This window comes from Perognathus longimembris, chromosome 12 (genome assembly GCF_023159225.1).
Source record: "Perognathus longimembris pacificus isolate PPM17 chromosome 12, ASM2315922v1, whole genome shotgun sequence".
Lineage (NCBI taxonomy): Eukaryota > Metazoa > Chordata > Mammalia > Rodentia > Heteromyidae > Perognathus > Perognathus longimembris.
The window spans coordinates 44,088,967-44,110,024 of record NC_063172.1 but is presented as its reverse complement, the minus strand read 5'-3'; the positions used below and the strand labels follow the sequence as shown (position 1 = coordinate 44,110,024).

At 36.9% G+C, this 21,058-nt stretch overlaps 1 protein-coding gene and 1 long non-coding RNA gene across 2 annotated transcripts in view; one reads left to right on the top strand and one right to left on the bottom strand.

Moving 5' to 3' along the window:
• The window catches only part of Mrps28 (mitochondrial ribosomal protein S28), an 88,883-nt gene that overhangs the window by 19,191 nt on the left and 48,634 nt on the right, over positions 1-21,058 (bottom strand). The gene's annotated exons all lie outside the window — the stretch shown is intronic.
• LOC125360957 lies at positions 18,385-21,021 on the top strand. Its single transcript, XR_007212841.1, has 2 exons — positions 18,385-19,940; positions 20,166-21,021. It is a non-coding gene; the product is annotated as an uncharacterized LOC125360957 (long non-coding RNA).

The following is a 21,058-nucleotide window of genomic DNA, read 5'->3' as shown; positions in this document are numbered from 1 at the left end:
GTGACTATTGTGGTTCTGGAGAGCATATTCTTAACACCCCCCCCCCCAAAAAAAAAGAAAAACTACTCAAGTTGTGATTAAGTAAATACAGGTTAAATCTAAATACTCTTGCTATCATATGGTGAATATTTAAAAAATACGCATCTGCAAAAGAATGGACTAGAAGAGAACAACCTGGAAATATGAATGCGTACACTAATTACTTGAACAATTCTATTCATCAACAAAAAGTGAGAAGAACTTAGGAACAACCTCAGTATCCAACCATGAGTGGGGGATCGAGGGGGTGGTGGGGCGGATGGCTATCAAACAAGGAATACTGAGTTAACAACCCAAAGGTTTACGAGAATAAGGAGTATTGGTACTGGCACAAAGCACCAGTTGACAATTTCTGCAGAGGTGGTTTCATACCCATAGATGCATTCAGACCAAGTGAAAGAAGTAAAACAGTATCTGCCTAACAAGAACAAAGCTGAGTTCAAACCCCAGTATTGACATAAAAAAAAAAAAGGAGAGAACAAGTAATAAAATGTTTGCTATATAGCTAATAAGTGAAAATAGCAGAGTATGAAACTGTGTGATGGCAACTCATTTTTTAAAAATAATATGCACTTACTTTGAAAAAAGAAATATGGCACCAGTATTATCACATGGTGTTACGATAATATATTTCTCTGTTTTATAATAAATGTAGCTTTATAACAAAGAAGAAAACATTCCCTGAGTTATTATTGCATGTTAGAACAGAGGGCAAAATTTAATTCATTATGGTTGAAGAAATAAAGTTAACTCATTTCTTTTCAAATATATTATCATTTTCCTGGATTTTCAAAAATTGTTCCCTTGAAAATCACGCAAAATTCCACATGAAAGTTGTAATGAAACAAACAGTAAGAGGGAGTCAGTAAGATAACTTAAGGGACTGGAGATAATAAAAACCCTTAGGTTTACTTCTCTAAGTAGTAGTGGATGTGTGAGTTACCTATAATACAGGCAATTATATCTTTTTAAAAAAAATTTATTGTCAAACTGATGTACAGAGAGGTTACAGTTTCATATGTTAGGCATTGGATACATTTCTTGTACTGTTTGTTACCTCCTCCCTCATTCCCCCTCCTCCTTCCCCTTTCCTTTTCCCTTTCCCCCCATGAGTTGTTCAGTTGGTTTGCACCAAACAGTTTTGCAAGTATTGATTTTGGAGTCGTTTGTCTTTTTTACCCCGTGTCTCTCAATTTTGGTATTCCCTTTCAGTTTCCTAGTTCTAATACCAGTATACACGGTTTTCAATATACTCAGATAAGATACAGAGACAGTGCAGGTACACCACAGGAAGTGGATACAAGAAGATCATCAATGATAGAAGCTACGGTTACACATAGCACGTTGAAAGTAATTACAACAGTGATATAACAGTCGTTTCCATAACATGGAGTTCATTTCACTTAGCATCATCTTATGTGTTCATAAGGGTATAGCTATTGGGCTCTTGTGATCCTCTGCTGTAACTAGCCTAAACCTGTGCTAATTATTCCCTATGAGGGAGACCATAGAGTCCATGTTTCTTTGGGTCTGGCTCACTTCACTTAGTATAATTTTTTCCAAGTCCTTCCATTTCCTTACAAATGGGGCAATGTCATTCTTTCTGATAGAGGCATGAAATTCCATTGTGTATATGTACCACATTTTCGTGATCCATTCGTCTACTGAGGAGCATCTGGGTTGGTTCCATATTTTAGCTATGACAAATTGTGCTGCGATGAACATTGTTGTACTGGTGGCTTTAGTGTGTTCTTGTTTGTGGTTTTTTGGGGAGATGCCCAAAAGTGGGGCTGCTGGGTCATAAGGGAGCTCTATGTTTAGCCTTCTGAGGAATCTCCACACTGCTTGCCAGAGTGGCTGAACCAGTTTACATTCCCATCAACAATGAAGTAGGGTTCCCTTTTGACCACATCCCCTCCAACATTTGTTATTATTACTTTTCTTGATAATGGACATTCTTACTGGGGTGAGGTGGAATCTCAATGTTGTTTTGATTTGTATTTCTTTTATGGCCAGTGATGTAGAGCACTTTTTCATATGTCTCTTGGCCATTCTCATTTCCTCATCAGAGAAGTCTCTTTTTAAGTCTTTAGCCCACTTGTTGTGGGGGCTGTTGGTTCTTTGCAGTTTTGTTTTGCAGGAATTTAATTTTTTTAGTTCTGAATATATTTTAGATATGAGGCCTTTGTCTGTTGTATGGCTGGTAAAGATCTTCTCCCAATCTGTGGGCTTTCTGTTTATCTAGTGAGCTATGTATGTCCTTTGCCCTGCAGAAGTTCTGAAGTTTGATGCAGTCCCATTTGTCCATCCTTTCTTTGATTTGTAGCATTTCTGGGCCTGGAGCCCTGTGTCAAGGAGCCCAAGTGTTTCTCCTGCTCCTTCTTGTAGTGTTTTCAGGGTATCAGTTTTAATTTCGAGGTCTCTGATCCATTTGGAATTGATTTTGGTGCAGGGTGATATATAAGGATCTAGTTTTAGTTTGTTGCAAGTGTTGGACCAGTTTTGTCAACACCATTTGTTAAAGAAGCTATCTTTCTTCCAGACTATTTTTTAAGCTCCTTTATGAAAGATTAAATGGGCATCGTTCTGTGGGTTCATTTCTGGGTCTTCAATTCTGTTCCATAGGTCTTCAGGCCTGTTCCAGTGCCAATACCAAGCTGTTTTTATTACTATAGCTTTATAATACAGCTTGAAATTGGGTATTGAAAATCCTCCAGCACTGTTCTTTCTGCTTAGGGTTGTTTTTGCTATTCTGGGTCTTTTATTGTTTCATATGAATTTCTGGATTGCTTCCTCTATTTCATTAAAAAATGGTGTTGGGATATTAATGGGCATTGCATTGAATTTGTAGATAGCCTTTGGCAGTATTGCCATTTTGACTATACTAATCCTCCCAATCCAGGAGCATGGGAGGTTTTTCCATTTCCTTAGTTCTGCCTTAATTTTGTTTTTCATGTTTTTAAAGTACTCATCATAGAGGTTTTTCACTTCTTTCGTTAAGGTTATTCCTAGGTATTTTATGTTTTTTGAGGCTATTGCAAAAGGAGTTGCTTTCCTGATTTCAGCCTCGGTCTTCGGGTCATTAGCATATAGAAAGGCCGTTGATTTTTGAGGGTTTATTTTATATCCTGCAACTTTGCCAAAGTTTTGGATCAGCTCTAGTAGCTTGGGAGTAGAGTCTATGGAGTTCTTTAGGCATAGGATCATGTCATCTGTGAAGAGAGAAAGTTTAACTTCATCCTTTCCTATTTGGATCCCCTTTGTATTTTCTTCTTGCCTAATTGCTCTGGCTAGGAATTCTAGTACTATGTTGAAGAGAAGGGGAGAGAGCAGACATCCCTGTCTTGCTCCTGATTTTAAAGGGAATGGCTTTTCGCCATTTAGAATTATACTTGCTGTTGGTTTGTCATAAACTGCCTTTATTATATTCAGGAGTGTTCCCTGGAATCCTAGTTTTCCAGGGCTTAGGCAATTATAGCTTAAAAAGCATAATGAAGGTATAGTTATAGCTGATTGATGCTAATTTTCATAGCCCGAAAAACTATACCATATGAAATGTATTTCTAATTTTTAGTAACAAGTAACTATAACTTCTATAATTGTGTTTTTATGAGTGTAATTATTGGTAGATGGTAAAAAATAAAATTTCAATTTCTCCAAGAGGGTGTGGATGATTTATTTCTACTTTTCATGGTGTGACATTCCCTTCTGCCACTGATAATTACAAAGCAGCAATGGTGAAGTACTAACAAGGGCCTTAGTTTGTCATGGGTCTTTCTCAAAGTACAGTAAAGAGTTCATGTTATGTTTTCAAAGACGTTCCTTTCTAGAAATTAACTTCTCTGGTGTGTGTGTTCTCTAGTATATAACCAAATAATGCTCACAAATAAAATTAAAAGCAGAAGAATAAACTCAATAGATGAAGATCCATTGACAAATAATACAATCTTTAAAGGATGGACAGATTCTTTCTGATATAATTACTGAATAAACATGTCTTGGAGGAGTGCTTACCTATCTAGTGAAGTATGAATGCTGTATTATCAAGGTACGGGTGTGAGTGTGTTCCTTTTATTAAATAGTCACACTTGCTAGTTCAATAATTCCCATACAACCTTAGAGGTAGACATTACTAGTACCAAACTTTAAGTTAAAAAACTTCCCCAAAGGGACTGGGATATGGCCTAGTAGCAAGAGTGCTTGCCTCCTACACATGAAGCTCTCAGTTTGATTCCCCAGCACCACATATATGGAAAACGGCCAGAAGGGGCGCTGTGGCTCAGGTGGCAGAGTGCTAGCCTTGAGCCGGAAGAAGCCAGGGATGGTGCTCAGGCCCTGAGTCCAAGGCCCAGGACTGGCCAAAAAAACCCCAAAAAACAAAAAACAAAACTTCCCCAAAGTCACATATAACCACACAAACACAAATATTATTGAGAGATCAAAAGGGTAAAATCCTGTCATGTATAACAAACAAATGAACCTGGAGGACATAATGTTAAATGAAAGATGGCAGACACAGCTAACAGTATCACACAATCTCATGTACATGTATAATCTGCAAACACTGAATAGAATAGTAGTTACCAGAGGTTGAGGAGATAGATGGGAAAGGATAGGAAAGATTTTGGTCAGTAAGTACAGGATTACTGGTAGATGGGAGAAATGCATTCTGATGTTCTGCTGAAAAGTAAGGCAATAGCCTGGTGATGGTGGTTCACACCTGTAATCCTAGCTACTCAGGAGACTGAGATCTGAGGATAGTGGTTCAAAGCCGGCCTGGGAAGAAAAGTCCCCATGAGACTCTTATCTCGAAATAACCACTCAAAACAAAACAAAACAAAAAAAGCCAGGAAGTGGTACTGTTGCTCAACTGGTAAAGTGCTAGCCCTGAGGGCAAAGAGGCTCAGGAACAGTGCCCAGGTCCTGAGAGTTCAAACCCCACAACTAACAACAAAAAAAACTAGGACAATAATACTTAGCAACAAATTATTGTAAATTTCAAAATAACTAAAATAAGATTTTAAATGTTCTCACTAAAATTACATAATAAAGTTAACTGGAGCTGCTCACTATACAATTGAAGCATTATATTATATAACATAAGTGTGTAACTATCATGTGTCAATTAAAATAAAATCTATTATTAAATATTCCAATATGGACGTTTCACTAACGAGCTTACTGTCTAGTTCTCTGTGTCCCATTCCACATGTTACTGTTCTTTTGGTACTCATAGCAACTTCTTATATGGTTTTTAGAAGTAAATCACCTCTAATCTCTCTTCTGAGAAACTGGACAGTCTTATTAGGAAATATCTATCAGTGAGAATTAATGGAGCTCTTTATGTTGGTAAAAACCGAGGTTGTTCATTTTAAGTGCATTTGAAGTAGCTGGGGGAATGTGTTAAAGGTTGGATTGTGGGCCTCATCCCCATACAATTCTGATTCTTTGGGGCAAGATGAATATTAAGCAAAAATCTGTAGTAAGAAGATCTCTTTTGTCCAGGAGAGCTGTCAAGTGTAAGAGTTTGATTCTAGACAACCAAAGCATTATTTCATATATCTGGTCCTTTGGTTTAAAATTCATTCAATACTTTTATCATGTATTAGCTAGCAAAATAAACTCTTGTTTACTCTTCTATGAAATAAAAATAGTGATGATGGGTAGGAAATTATTCTTTAATTTCCTCTTATAAAATTTCCTCTTGACATGTCTTACAGGAATATACATTTAGAAAGAACAAAAGAGAAGTTACTAAGAAGACCTGTCTGTGTGGCTCAGCCAAAGAAGCCCGGCAGCAGACTTATTCTTTTTCACCATCCCCAACAGTATTGTGGCTTTCCCACAGTATCCGGTTGCTGGTTTGGGTACACACAACCTAGGTGATAATTCACTTAGATATAAAGTACATTTTTTGAAAGCCAACTTTTCCAAACAATGCATGGTCTCCATTATAAATGGTGAGTGAAATTCTACCATCACTTTTAAAAAAAGGGACAAGGGGGTGTATTGTACTAAACAAAAGAAATAGAGAAAAGTATTGACAGTAAGAGCAATCTATAGTACCCTTGGGGTAGAAAGAATTGTTGAGAGAGTTTTCTCACACATGAAAAAGCAATGAAGCGTACAACACTGACTTTCATTTCATTATTTTTTGGAGCTTGGTATTGAAATACTTAAAAGGAAGCTATCATTTGTAATACATATAATTCCCTTTTCCTACCAATAGACAAGTCAGTAATCTCAGCCTATGCTGGAAAGTGAAATTTCAAATCAGATTACAGGTACACAAGTCTTAACCCTAGAAAAGATTTGTCTTTAAGAAAAAGAGACATATAATCTTTAGTAGTTACTTTATACATTTAACCATTTGGAAAAATAAATGAAAATCCTCACATCTTTCAGTTCTTTGCTGATTCTAAATGTTGCATAATGTCTTGATCTACTGACTGGTCAGTCTCCCTTCATTCTTCCAGATTAGCAACTGAAGATGTTTCAAATAATACAATGATCTAACAATTGTTCGCCATATCTTCTATTATTCTTGTACATTTTGTTTGTGCAATCTCAAAACCAGATAGAGATCTTTAGCTCATTTCCCCTGCTTAAGCAATTATTGATAACAAAGGCATTTGCAGAACAAATCTAAAGATAGAATAAAAACTTTACTCTGAGGGGTATCTGAGAAGCTACCTATTCAAATCTCCACCCCTAGTTCTTCTAAATCACCATGACACTTACACAAAAACAGTTCTTTCAATATTTCAGACTTAACAATTAATTTATTCAAGTTACCTGGCACAAATTAATGAGTTGCAAATGAGTTAATGAATTGCAAATTAACTCAGGTTTTAAATGTTCAAAAGCTCCCAGTTCTTATGAAGCAGAAAACTGTTTCAGGAACTTATTCAGATCTAATGAGAAGGTAGGTATGTATATCTTCCACTGTAGAGGTGTGGTTGGAATCTTGTAAATAAGGGAGAAAAAGATAAAAAATATTTTTCCTCTTTATGCTAATGATGTGACCAGCTGCTGTGGAAGAAGGCAAATCACAGTACATACATTTAATTTATGGCAATGATTATGTCCAGGAAGTTAAGGAAGCTAAATCAAATACTGCACCTGAATCTGAGATTCAATTCAGACCTCCCAGTGACAATGCAAATCTCCTACTAAGAGAACAAGGCCTCTGAACGGTGAATTTAAGACTGCAGTGTAGCAATGAGAACACTACTGAGTTGCTCAAGGAGATTCATGGACAACAATTTGGTCAGGAGAAAAGTGGATTAAGAGATAGTAACAGAGATGTACAGACTCTACTGTTGACTAGGGCCATATTCAAAGGAGTTGTTAGTGAAAATAAAGTCATTATTTCAGGATATTTACAATTTTTCATCAGTGTCGTTTTACAGCTAATTACCTTAAAATAACTCAGTTTCTTTTCTTTTTTATATCAGTATTGGGATTTGAATTCAGGGCCTCAGCTTACTAGGCAGCCTCTCTATTTCCAAACTATGGCCTCTAGTCCTTTTTCACACTGCTTCTTTTTGAAACAGTTTTGTTTCTTGGCTGGACTACAGTTTGCCTATTTTAGGCTTCCCACAGATGCTAGGACAGCAACTATGTGCCACTGTGTCCAGCTGATGATTGAGACACAGTCTTAAACCTCCCAATCTCAGTCAACTCATTAGCTAGGATTACAGGCAGGCACTACGGATGCCCACCGAGGTAACTCAGTTTCAAAAATGACTGCTCAAAATAAAGGCCTCCGGGATTTAAAAATCTTAGAATTATCCCCAAATTTCTAGTTAAACAAACCAAATTCAGGCATTGTTTGTATCTACATGGCTCTACAACACTAGTTTCTTTCATAAACTTTTCATAAGTAAAGCTGAGACTAGTTTGAGAATCTGGAGTCACTTGTTATGAGGTCGATGAGAACCAAGAACTCTTAGGAATGTGAGTGTTTTCTGTGACTTGTTCAAAAGTGGTACTGGAGAAACATTAGAATAGTATTTGTAAACTTTTATCACTTAAAGTTAATTAAGCTAGTCTTTGGATTGATTTTAAAAAACCCATTCCCCTAAATAAGATATTTAAAAATAATCTAACAACCTAAGTTTGGTGAATTCAAGAAATAAAAGCCTCACACCCTCTAGAGATAAAATGAAATTTGAAAATGTGGTTCACTTTTGAATAACACAGTCCATTTGTATATCCTTCTAAATCAGTCAGAAAGGGAAGATACTAAAGGAATCTTTAAAAAGCAAGAAGAAAAAAAAATCAGAAAAGCCAGCAGCAATTTCAAAAGTATTTGAATGTCCTTCCATGAATTATCTATATTCAAGTGGCCCAAATTAAGGAGCCCTTGTTGTCTGTTTCATTTGAAATTTCATTGATACCAGTGTGATTCCCCAGCTGTGAAGTCAGTCTAGCAGCTGCCTTAGCAATCCATGTCAACCTTACACCAATACACAACAGCTGCCTTTGCCTGTCGTTGGAGATGAAAGAAAAGTGCTAAAAGACTAGAAAAATCTTCAGTACTGGCAATGGCTGTGAAGGCAGCTGCTTGTGTTCATACTGCTATGGAGTGTACTATGTGACGATAGCTATATGAGGTGAAGCAAAGAATAAATACAGCAGATTTCTACTGACACACATAATACTCCTAAAATTGTTTTTATCACAGGATATTGCATTGCTTTTGATACTTTAATTTTTGAACATTCAATGTGTGGAAGTAACATCTTATCACTATATAAGTAGTTCTTTTGTAATTTAAGGAATATTGAAGAAATAATAAGGAATCGTGAAAATGTGTGTCTGAGAATTAAGGATCTGGTCCATCTTTTCATAATAGAAACTCACTAGAAGGAAGCATGGCTGTTTTTCCCTTGCTCCAAGTTTTCCCTTAATATGGAAATTCCCATATCTAGTTGTGAGAGGTGGAAAATTCCCTTTGCCTGTTGTTGGCTCTGAAGGAAGCAGGTTGCTCCTAAGTCAGTCCTTTCCTAAAAGGTGTGATCTGAGCATCTAAGGATTGTAAGATGTGTTTTCTCAGGTTCCGCCTTGCCTGCATGTTAATATATAACTAGTAAACTGGTTGCAACATTACATGTATTGTCTGAGATTTGCTTTCATTAGAATAAAGAGGTTATAAGAAGTAGCTAGTCTTCACCTATTTCAAATTTCTTTGCAGGTTATTATTATCTACAAAAAAGAGTCTAAGAGTAGTCACCAATACATTAGCTCAGGTAAGTGTATTAGAGTAAAATCTACATTCCATGTAAATAAATACTTAAGACTAATCATATATAAGGCTAAAATCTTAATATAAAATTTCAATCTAGGGGCTGGGACTATGGCCTAGTGGCAACAGTGTGCCTCGTGTACATGAAACCCTGGGTTCCATTCCCCAGCACCACATATATAGAAAATGGCAAGGAGTGGCGCTGTGGCTCAAGTGGTAGAGTGGTAGCCTTGAGCAAAAAGAAGCCAGGGACAGTGCTCAGGCCCTGAGTTCAAGGCCCAGGACTGGCAAAAAATAAAAATGAAAAAAATTCAATCTAACCTGGTTACTATTACCTTAACACTATCGTTAGAATACTCTACATATAACACACAACTTTATACTAAAACATATGGAACATAGTAAGTTTCAATACAGCCAGTATATAATTTTGTAAAGTTTTAGCAATGTAGTTACATAGAAGGCCACTCAGATATCTGTTATAGTTTACTATGGAAAAAAAATACATGTATGACTATGGACAGAATAACTTAAGAGATATTGGCAAGATGCCTAAATACAAAGCAGTATATACTGAGTATAAACTTACTTTCTAAATGCTAGGATAGGAACACTGAAAAAGTATACTGATCTGAAGCAAACTTAAGAGCTGGAGAACTTGGTAGACAGCATTGTAAATTTGTAGAAAGAAAAGATAACAAAAACCATATTTAAAAAAATTAAAAAGAAAAAGATAGTAGATCATTGTTACCAAAGCGTACATAAAAACAAGTTGTAAAATGGACAAAAGATTTCCTTGACTAGACAGTGGTGATGGTTGTGAAATATTGGGACTATATTAAATGCCACTTAGGTGAACACATGTAAATACTGAAAATGTTAAATCTTACACTTTATGTATTTCACCACAATAGCAAATATATACAGAAACTAAAAGAAAGCCAAGCTTTGAGTATATTATACATAAATAGGGAAAAAATTCTTTGACCCTAGAGTGGGAAAGTTTTTCTATACAGATACAAAAAGCATAATAACTATTTCAGCTATGTAATAAGCTACTTACTTTAGACAACACAAATCATGAATTTTTCTCATGAATCTGAAGTTTGGACAGGCCTCAGGGAGGTCTCTATTCCACCCTGCGTCTGCTGGAGGGGTTTCTCCCTCACACAGTGGACAAGTCCATACTGGCTGTTGGATGCTGATCATATGGAGACCTTTCTGTAAGGCATGGCATCCTGGACTTCCTCTCAGGATACTGTTATAATACAAAAATATCCCAAGAGAGAGAAAGATGTAGTTGCCTATTTTTTAAAGCCTGGGCCATAAAACTGGCATAATACTCCCATTGCTACCTTCTATTGCTCAAGAGTCATATAATCCAGATGCATGAAGCAATATGACTTCTGTGGTGTGAAGAGGGTCAAAAGAAATTAGGGTCCATGGTGAAGATGGTAATCGTAGCAACTTCAAGTAAAATAACAGAGACATGTGGAAGTATCAAATTTTATCTTTCTGGCTTTATAAAAAATGACACACAAAATATTTTTATATTTTAATGATACCTTACATACTAGTGATAGTTTTATATTGTATACATTACAAATATTGATAGTTTATTTGTGATGAAAGCCTTAAAAATCCTTTTCTCTACTATTTTGAAAATATAGTACAGAATTGTTGTGTGTAGTCATATGCTGTGCAACAGTACCCTAACCTTCTTTCTCCTACCTAACTGTATCTTAGTAACAGTTGATTTAATACTTTCTATTCCTCTTCTTCTCTCTACCATTCATGGCCACTTTTAACCACTGTTCTACTCAACCTCCTACATCCCACATACGAGATTTTTCAGTACTTGGTTTTCTGTGCCTGTCCTTATTTCAGTTAACATAATGATCTCTAATTTGTGTTGTAAATATCAAGATTTTTTTTCTTTTTGTTGAATTGGACAATAGGTCAGTAAAAAGAACTTTGCCATCACTTACAGTAACTTGGAAAAAGGAGATTATAATGTCTTAGACTATCAAAATAAAACGAAGTCTATTAAAAACTCCAAAGTTTTGTTTGTGACAAAATTGGAACTGAGAATACTTATGTTACCCAAATGAGCTAGAATGTACTCCAATGGCAAAATATCCATCTCACCACCAAAAAGCCCCAAATACTCCAAATCCACTAGTATCCTGCCCACTTCCTTGCATCCAGGTCCTTCCTTACCACAGAGGAGAGTCTTATATCTTTTGCAGAGCTCCTTCTCTTCCATGGCTAAGTTACTCTCTCTTGAGAGCTGCTTAGTTCTACAAAGAAAATCATCTATTGTTGGATAATAATAATTGGAAGACTGGACAGTAACATTCACAACTGGTAAATTTGAAATTTTTATCTTGGATAAAACCATCCAAGAATGGGTTAGGCACAAGATATTCTCTTGCAAAAAAAACCAAACCAAACAACAACAAAAACCACCAAAAATCAGAACCAGTTAAAGCATGTGATTATAGCTTCCCCCCCCCCCCCCGCCCCGAGATAACTTTTGGTAGTGAGAAAATAATTAAACATTCCTTAAAAGCCATGCAGCTGAAGTCAGCGCACTGACTAACAGAGCAGCTGTCAGTGCGAAGTGGGTTCCTGTCCTAATCCTGTTCTGACTTCAGCATCCAGCCTGAGAACCTGTCAGAAAGGTGCTGTCACAGCAGAAGACATCAAGTGGCAGCTGCTGGAGATCAGTGGGCTGCAGCCGTTTCTCTTTTAAAAACTACAATGCCACTCTGGTGGTGTATTACATGATGTGAGGCATGCATAGTTTTCATCAGGGCTACCAGAGACAGTGAGTTATCAAAGTGACTATCAAAGGCAAGGGGCTACCAGAATCCCATAGGGGTGTGGAGACACATCTGTACTTGCAGGTGCATACTATCACATTTATAGTTAAAGGGTATATTTCATAGGAATGTAACAGCACCATTTTCCCAAGCAGTTAAAAACAGTCATTTACATATATGAAAAGACTTTGAAAAGTTCTTTTAGAATACTTCAAAGAAATAAATGAAATACAGAGCTGAGAGAGAAAAGCAAATCATCTTATATACTGAGAGATTGACAGATAGAAATAAAGATCATTTATATATGTATAAATACCTAAAGTAATACATTTGTACATGTACTGATTTATCACACTTTACTCATAAGGTGGTACAACAAAAATAACAGAGAATAAGAGCAGCATAACAGGGGTATGCTAATGGTTCATTTTAATTTTAAATGATCATTTGTATAATAGTACTATCTTGTGCAAGGTCCCCAGTGGCAAAATGTCTAACTTTCTCAACCTGGACCCTCCCTTGTATGTTTTGGGGAATATATGGGAAATTTATAGAGAAGAATGAAGGAAATGGTGTCACAAATTATTCCTATGAAGGCTATACAATCCTCCACAATGCCTGGCTTAGAATGGCTGCTTCCTGAGCCTCTTTCAGGACCTTCTCCAGGAACAGGCATTTCTATTACTCACAGGTAGTACGGTTATTAGAAAACATCTCTTGGTTGCTTCGCTGCAGACTCTACATTATTTTATGCTAGTAGTTTCATGTGTCAAGTTGGTTATGCTATTATACCCAGTTATTTAATCAGGCACCAATCTTAAGTGTTGCTGTAAAATTATTTTCCAGATAGTTTTAACATCTATAGTCTACTTTATCAACCACAACAATGTAGAAGAAACTAAAGTGTCCTGGAAAAGGAGAAATTTCTGCCCCCAAACTTCAGTATCAACTGCTGCTTGAGTTTCCAGCCTGCCCTACATATTTTAGACTCATCAGTCCCAACAATGGCATGAGCCAATTCCTTAAAATAAACTATCTATAGCTATAGTTATTTATTTTTTGCCAGTCCTGGGGCTTGAACTCAGGGCCTGAGCACTGTCCCTGGCTTCTTTTTTGCTCAAGGCTAGTACTCTACCACTTGAGCCACGGGGCCACTTCCAGCTTTTTCTGTTCATGTGGTGCTGAGGAATCAAACCCAGGGTTTCATGTATGCAAGGCAATCACTCTACCACTAGGCCATATTCCAGCCCCTAGAGTGATAGTTTTTATGGGTTCTTTTTCTCTAGAGAGCAAACAGATACAGATGGTAATACCAACTTTTCTGTTTTGTAAGTAAAAACTTGAATTTCTCCAGGCTGTACAAGGCATCTATCTTGGCTGAATACTGATTCCAGGTACCATAAGGAATGAGAAATACACAACTCACTGGACAAACTTTAGTACTTATATACATCAATCATGGTTTGATCCTTCTGTGACTGGCAGCTTTTCTTACTGTCCCACCCCAGTGAGCTTTCCCATGGCTGAAAATCTGTACAGAAAAGGTCTCTTTCATTTTCCTTCAAATTCTGTCCTATATTAGATTCCTATTAAAGTAAAATTTGTGTCTGCATATTTTCCTCTTCTTGAAAACATAACAAGAAGGCACATATAGCAAAACCATGAGTATACCAAAACTTTGGAAGAAGGGGCCCTTTGGTTAAATGAATGTCCTACATTGTTGAAAATTTGTCTCTTTTTTTTTTTGAGCTAAATTATCCTGATTAGATACTGCTGGCAAAACTCACACTTTAAATAAATATAACAGAGAGAAATCTATTGTATGAACTCTAAGTTAAAGTTAGCGTGGTCTCATTAGTAAGATATGCCTTTTCTAAGACTTGAAACAGTAGAGATAAAAAGGAGCATTTCATGATGACAAATGGGTCAATTCCACCTGGGAATAAATCATTCTAAACTGTTAACACCTAAAATACTCCTCTATACGAACAGCTATAAATGAATTTGCTTGTGTGTGTGTGCGTGCACGAGTGCACGTGCACATGCATGTGCTGGTACTGGGGCTTGAACTCAAACTCAGTCAGGGCTTTGGTGCTACCCCCTTGGCTTTTTCACTCAAGGTTGGCATTCTCTACTACTTGAACCACAGCTCCACCTCTGGCTTTTTGGCAGTTAATCGGATATAAGAGAGTCTCATGGACTTTTCTGCATGGGCTGGCTTTGAACCATGATCCTCAGATTTCACCCTCCTGTGAAGTTAGGATTATAGGAGTGAGTGACTGTGTCTGGCTAAACTAATTTTAAAACAAAAGTTTTGATTGAAACATATCTTCTATATACAAAGCTGATTTTTTTTATTGGTGAGGATGACTATTTTTGATACTTCTAGTTACTGGATAGTATTAGAAATGTTTCTAAAAGCCAGGAATAACTAACATTTATTGAGTGCTAGTAAACCCTACTGGTTCTGACTTTCCAAAGGTAAGCAATAGAAGACAAATGTGACTGGACTAGTACTCAAGAGTTCAAGGCTTCTAGATAAGTTCTCTGTGTCTTAGGTTTCCTTACCTAAGAAGACAAAAGGCCAGTCACTTTCCTAATTCCATTTCTGCACTTACTCTTGGTGACTACAAATAATTAAGATTAAGTAATAGATAGGTAGTTCTCTCAGAACTATTCACTAATGAATGTGGCAAAGCCTACACAGCCCTTCCTGGCTCCTTCCTGGTCCCAGCTTTTAGTCATCTCCTGCTGTTACACCCAATACATGAACCCTGAGCTCAGATGTGACCCAAGCCACTTGAAGTTTCAGAGCACTCCAGGCTTGCTTCTTTTTGTTTCCCTCTTGCTTCTGGGACCTATCTATTCATGCTCTCTTACTGGGAGGCCCTTGTCTCCCTGGTACATTCTCCCTGTTGCCCTCAAATTTAGACCATAGTCCTACTTCTGAAGATGTTTCCCTAATATCTTGGGAGTAGGATACAGTGCTTTCTTTCTCCACCCCATGTATAGTCTCCTATAAAACAATGGCCTTTTTAAATATAAGGCATCTTTCTATCACATTTTATTTTTGGTAAGCTGTGGAGCTCGAACTCAGGGCCTGGGCACTGTCCCTGAAATTTTTCACTCAAGGCTAGCACTCTACCACTTTGAGCCAAAGCTCCACTTCTGTTTTTCTGGTGGTTAACTGGAGATAAAGAGCCTCATGGGCTTTCCAGCCTGGCTGGCTTTGAACAGCAATCCTCAGATCTCAGCCTCCTGAGTAGCTAGAATTAAAGACATGAGCCACCGGCACCTGACTGCTATCACATTTTTGGGGGACATGTTTTTCATATAAATGATGGTGACACATTGAAGGAAAGAAGCCACAATCTAGTCACATCTGTATGCTTAATATAGAGCAAATTACTGGATGTATATACTGTAAAACTGGCACACTACCTTCTCTGCTAGTGAAGCACCTCTGCATGATACGTAATAGCAATCAGCAAATATAAATGTATCTCATTTCTGCTAATAATGTGGACCAAGGAGATATAAATACCTTTTAAGAACAGTCATGTTTTAGGTCTGTGCAAATTACTATACTATACTGTGAGAATTATTACATGCTATTAACATAATGCTAGGCTAATGATTTATTCCACATAAAATTTATATTTACTACCTCAAAGTGGGGATACTTTGTAAGAAGTTAACTGTAAGCATAAAGCACTAATAATATTCTTAAATCTAAAATACTTCCTATTACTAAAACTTCAATAACTTTACTGAGATAATTTACATAGGTAAAATATCTGCTTAAAGGGAGTGATTCAGTGATTTTTTTTTCTTTTAGTACATTCTTGGAATTGGGCAGCTTTTATCCCAACCTGATTTTAGCACATTTCCATCACTTCTAAGAAGAAATCCTGTATCCACCAGTAGACATCCTTTGCAGCTCCTCTCAGGCCCTTGACAATGACAAATCTACTTTCAGTTTCTATGAACTTGTCTGTTCTGGATATTTCATAAGAAGTGAATCACGCAATTTGTAGCCTTTTATGACTGGCTTTAAAAAATCTGTCATATTTTCATAGTTCATCTATATTGTATTACAACCTCTTTATCTTTTATATTTTCAAAAGTAAGAGCTAAGCTAGGTGCAGTGGCCCAAGCCTGTAATTTCAGGAACTGGGAGATTGCACTTTAAGGCCAAACCAGTTAAAAAAAGTTCAGGATGATGCCTTCTCAACAAATGGCTGTTGTGGTAGCACACAAGTCATTCCTAGTAACATGGAGAATCATAGCTCAGACAAAAGAAGGACTAAAGGTATGGCTGAAGTATAAGAGTATCTGCCTGGCAAATGAGACCATGAATTTAATCCCCAGATTAACCCCCTTCCCCCAATGTAGGAATTAGAGGAAAACACGTCACATTTTCTTTTTAAAATATTCTACAACCAGCATCATGAAAAGAGATATCTTATTAAAGGGAAAAATGCCAAGGTTTAGAGGAAATCAAGGGTACATAAATAATTTTACTGCTAACTAATTCTACTTGGCACATTACCAGTTTTTAAAACAGACATTTACCAAGTCACCAGTTGATTTTGTTCAGTTTCTTAATGCAAAAGGGAAAGTCCAAGACTTGGCTCAAGGACATGTCAACCAGTGATTTAGTGACTAAGTCGTCTTATTACTTTACTCTGTGTATACACTAAAAATCGAACGAATGTGATATGTGATAAACACTGGATTTCTGTGATATGCAAATAAAAATGCAAAGTTCTCTTATCTTAAGAATTTTTCATTTATCTTTTTAATATAACTCTCAAAACTAATATAAAAAATAATTTGTATAAAAACTAATTTGAGTTTGCTTGATGCACTTGAATAACCAAATTATAGAACTGAAATTAGTAAGGGTTCACTACAAGTCTTTGTACCAACACTGCCTTAAACAAAGACATGGGATATAACCACACTTCAGAAAATATATGAGTTGTACAACAAAGATTACTGTCTATGAATGCCAAAATAAATGAGTGGTATAGATGATAATATAAACTATACATATACAGGTAGAGCTATGTAAATAAATAAAATCCATCTCTTTTTCATTTGTGAGCTTTTATAGCATTGGATTACACAGAAATTCCCTTATTTTAACTGCAGCAAAGATTACCAAACTAAGGGCATTCCATTGTTATGATTTTAATTTAGGGAAAAAGTCAACTCCAGAATATTGTTATTAATTTCTAATAGTGAATTAATTCTACATTAAGAAGTGCTTGAGGGCTGGGGATATGGCCTAGTGGCAAGAGTGCCTGCCTCATATACATGAGGCCCTGGGTTCGATTCCCCAGCACCACATATACAGAAAATGGCCAGAAGTGGCGCTGTGGCTCAAGTGGCAGAGTGCTAGCCTTGAGCAAAAAGAAGCCAGGGACAGTGCTCAGGCCCTGAGTCCAAGCCCAGGACTGGCAAAAAAAAAAAAAAAAAAAGAAGTGTTTGAGATGGGGAGATCTTTGTTATAAAAAAAAATCTATAAATTATGAAAAAATTCATAGAGATATCGGCTCAGAGGGAAGGTTTTACCTGTTTTTTAATGGATTCAGGAAAAATTCAGTTTTCTAAATAAAAACACTGCAATGATGCTGTTTTCTATGAACTGTAAGACTTATGCTTCTCTTTACATATAGTATTTAAAGTTGGGTTTCATTCTAAAAGATTAAGCAGTACAACTTTAAATAGGACACAGAAGTTTCCCAATGCAAATCGTTTCCTGTCTGAAATAATTTCAAACAGAATAACTTTTCAGCACATAGAAACTCAGGCATACTTACAATTTAGATGTTTGGTATGAAAGTTGCCTTTGGAGACTGGGAATGTGGCCTAGTGGTAGAGTTCTTGCCTTGCATTCATGAAGCCCTGGGTTTGATTCCTCAGCACCACATAAACAGAAAAAGCCGGAAGTGGCCCTGTGGCTCAGTGGTAGAATACTAGCCTTGAGCAAAAAAGAAGCCAGGGACAGTGCTCAGTCCCCGAGTTCAAGCCCCAGGACTGGCAAAAAAAAAAAAAAAAAAAAAGATTACCTTTGAAGTATAAACCTGAGTCATAGCAATCCAAATAGCAAGTCTATTTACTTTAAGCTAATGATAGTAGAAAATATTACATCCATTACTTTTGATATGTTACACTTCACAAAACCAGTTAGATATGCTTTTGAAAATAGTACATTTGTAACAGTGTTTTATTTCAAGAGGTTCATAATCTTTTGAGCCACTATGAATTTTTTCAATAAGGCAACAATAAATAACTACTTTCCTTTCTTACAAAAAGCACTGATCCTAAACATGGACTGATTGAACCTTATCAGCACTGCCAAATATCCCTTCGATCGTTCTTAACCCTTAAATCCCACAACATCCTGTTTTACAAGGGAGATTCTTTCTGCTTGGTGCAGACTCAGAGAGACCACCAGGTCTTCCCCACAGGGCATGCACTGGCCCCTTCTGAGATGGTGCAAAGTCCTATACAGTGAGTCATTACAGGAGTTGAGCTCTGTGAAGGTATTCTTGCCTCCTTTAAAAGACAAATACAATCAGGATGCGGGATGGGAAAATCCTGGCTGCTTTGTCCCTTGTCTGGACAGCCTCTCACTTTCCCACAACAGGTAGACACAAGCACAGACTGCTGCTGGAGGCTCCAGACCTTGCCAAGAGGCTCAAACCCACCAGTATCTGTGGTTGTCCTAGGCAAACCCATTTTCTATGGATCCTGGCAGTGTGCCAGAGCCTAATTAAGACACAAAGAATGCCAGATGGTTAACCCTCTCTGCACCCACATACAGTTATTAGTAAAGCCCTCTGATATGCTTTCATTTTTCCTTGAAATAAAAATATGTATCAGACTGTTCACATGTACAAAAGAGTGAGTATAATAGGTGTGTGTGTTCAGGTCACAGCAAGCAAGTATTTACTGCCAGCACTCAATGTAAAGAGGAAACTTCAATTACCAATTGCCAAGGCTAGTGTTCAGAAAACTCTCCAACACAGGTAGGTATGTGAGTAGTTTTATTAGGGCTTAGAGAAAGATGAAAAATAACTCTAAATTCAGTCGTTCTTAATCTTCAGGAAAAATATTTTCCACTACAAGAAAGAAGAATTTGTGTGCTATGGATTCTTTTTACCATACGAACAAAACATTATAGAGCTTTTGAAATTCTCAAAGCCATTGCTGTTCAATTTAAAAAAGGAAAAGAAAACCCTCTTTAAAAAGATCTAGGTGCATTATCTTTTACCAAATGAAAAGATCAAACATAAGCTCTTATTTGTAAGCAAAGCAATGGTGTCTCTGGGACCTTTCTCAGATCAACAGCAATGAGGTTGAATGAGGGGAAGCAGCGACAATGGTCGAAATGGGTGAAAGGAAGCTCTCTGTTGAGGCCAGCCTTCCTTGATTGCAATCTCAGTCCCAGGACCTATACCTATGTTTAACTACTATATCCTGAATAAAAAGTTAGTTATACTCTAATGAGAAGCATGTGAAGTTGCATGAGGAGAGGAATACAAGAAACCTAATTGAGCACATCTAATCTGATATCAGAGATCTCTGTTTGAAGGTAATTTAAGAATATTTAAGTTGGCATTCAGGAGAAATGCAGGGAATCGATTAGTCAGGCTAATGTTTTTCTCTTTTTGACAATAGAACATCTCACTCCACCTAGCACATAATTAAGTCATCTTTTTTCATCCTATATTCTCTAGCAACAGACACCTGCTACAGAAGTTCAATTTCCAACTTCCTGTTAACATTGATGCAATTTTCAATGGACCAAAGTGGTAAGAAGTATTTTTGGTGGGCTGGGGATATAGCCTAGTGGCAAGAGCGCTTGCCTCGTATACATGAAGCCCTGGGTTCGATTCCCCAGCACCACATATACAGAAAATGGCCAGAAGTGGCGCTGTGACTCAAGTGGCAGAGTGCTAGCCTTGCGCAAAAAGAAGCCAGGAACAGTGCTCAGGCCCTGAGTCCAAGGCCCAGGACTGGCAAAAAAAAAAAAAAAGTATTTTTGGCTAACCAAGGGCCCAGTTCATCCTCTCATTTTATCTTAACAGTTTTCTCCATTCTTTGTGTGTATCAATTACTTGCCCTTATAACTTCTATTTCATTGTGGGAAAACAGAACCTCAGTTCACGGCTTTTTCTAAAACTATCCTGGACACACAGGAATATTCCTGTCTAGTAATAACGGAAAATTTCACACCTAAAAAAACATGCAATATGGCCCACAAACAAAAGGGTGACTTAATTAATTGCTGGCCAAGAGCCGCATTCTTTCCAAATCAGGGCTGCTGCAAGATGACATATGGTTTGTTATTTCTTACAAATATGAAAAGCCTTTTGAAGGAATTATACTTGGTATCTGTCAAAATAATTTCATATATGAAACAGCAGCACTAAAAAATGAAAGTATTATTTTTTAATGAAGAAAAAATTTTCATTTAAAGGATTTGAAGGCAGCTTTCATTTCTAATGATTTGTAGTGCCGGCACACCATCTGCATAGATATTACCTTAATTCCACCTAGTGTTCCATGTTCCATGCACAAGATGCCAACTTTACCTTAACATAGAGTATTATTTTTAAAGTGAAAGACACAGTTCTTCATTATTGGCCACGTTTGCAAAGGTAGAATATATTTAACATTTACATGTATCACATTTACTGTATTAAAGTCAATCACTATGCCATTTATTCAAAGTTGTGCTTGTAGTAAGGATGGTATTAAAACAAAAATATTTAACAGTTTTATGTGCTTCATCATCACATCTCCAGGACCTCGAATACTGAAGAGTCATTCTTTAAATGACCACTACAAGCTCTAAGAGCCTAGAACAACCAGCCCTTGCTCACTCAGAAGCAAAAAGAAAAAAGGGGAACCCTACTCACAGGACTCT